Below are 1268 nucleotides of genomic sequence, written 5' to 3'. Positions count from 1 at the left end.
CAGGAGAGGCCAAGCCCAGCCAGAGAGGGCTCAGCCCTCTGAGGCTGCACTCACTGCAAAGGGAACAAAACATTGGCCCAGAGGACATCCTGCCCCCAAATGGAGAACTGCAAAGGTCAAGAATAAAAAAGTCACCCCCCTCCAATCTTCAAGAAATATTTAGACCTCTTTCCTAAAAGCATCCAGGACTCGGGTAACCCATTTTTCTCTCTGACAAGGGTTTTTCCATGGTTCCCCTCAATTCCCAGGTTCAAGGGGGTCCCAGCACACTTTGGGATGCGTTGGATGCCGTGTTGGGGTGCAGATGTCTCCCCAAAGCTCCCTCAGAACAGAGTGACACAAGTGGGGAGCACAGAGGGGTCCCCATTCCTGATCCATCCTGGAGCAACCACACTGGGAGCAACTGGGATCAGAGTGGGAGCAGCTGGGCCCCTGGTGGGCTCATACTGGGACCATCCTGGGAGTGACTGCAAGAATACTGGGAGTATGGGAGAGGGACTGCAACCATACTGGGGATGACTGGGATCAAACTGGATTCATACTGGAAGTGTCTGGAAGTTCCTGGGATCACAGTGGGAGTGACTGAACTCATAGTGGGATCATCCTGGGAGCAACTGGGACCATGCAGGGGGCAAATGGCATCGTCCAGGCAGTGACTGAAAGTGCCTGGGGCCAGACTGGACTCAGACTGGGAGTCCCTGAGAGGGAAAGGAACCATCCTGGGGGGGGAGCAACTGGGACCACCTTGGGGGCAACTGGGATCCTATTGGGAGTGACTGGAAGTGACTGGGATCCTAGTGGGAGTGACCAGGACCATACTGGAACCATCCTGGGAGTGACTGTCAGTGCCCAGGATCATACTGGGAGCAACTGGGTCATGGTTGTGGCACAAAGGACAGAGGGAGGGTAGGGGAACAGAGAGGGGAGGGAAAGAGAGGGGAGGGGAAATTTAGAAAGGATAAAGAGGAAAGAAAGACAAAAGAAAAGAAGAAAAATAAGAGAAAAAGCCGAGTTTAAACATTCAGTAAATGTGTGAGTCCCTGAGAGCTCCCAGGTCAAAGGCAGGGGAAGTGTTTGCAGGGGACAGGAGCCTGTTCAGGGCTCAGGAGCTGCTGCTGCCCAAAGGGAGGAAACGCACCGAGGGCTCAGAGCAGAGTTTGTGCTTTGGGGCCTTTGCCAAGAACCCGCAGGAGGGAAAGCAGTTCCAGCCAGGGGGGCCCAGGGGCTCCCAGCACGGGCCCAGGGGCTCCCAGTCCCCCCCAGGATGG

Source organism: Manacus vitellinus, unplaced genomic scaffold (genome assembly GCF_001715985.3).
Source record: "Manacus vitellinus isolate BGI_N305 unplaced genomic scaffold, ASM171598v3 scaffold_287_pilon, whole genome shotgun sequence".
In the NCBI taxonomy this organism is placed as follows: Eukaryota; Metazoa; Chordata; class Aves; order Passeriformes; family Pipridae; genus Manacus; species Manacus vitellinus.
The sequence above is the reverse complement of the archived record's forward strand: the minus strand, read 5'-3'. Positions refer to the sequence as shown.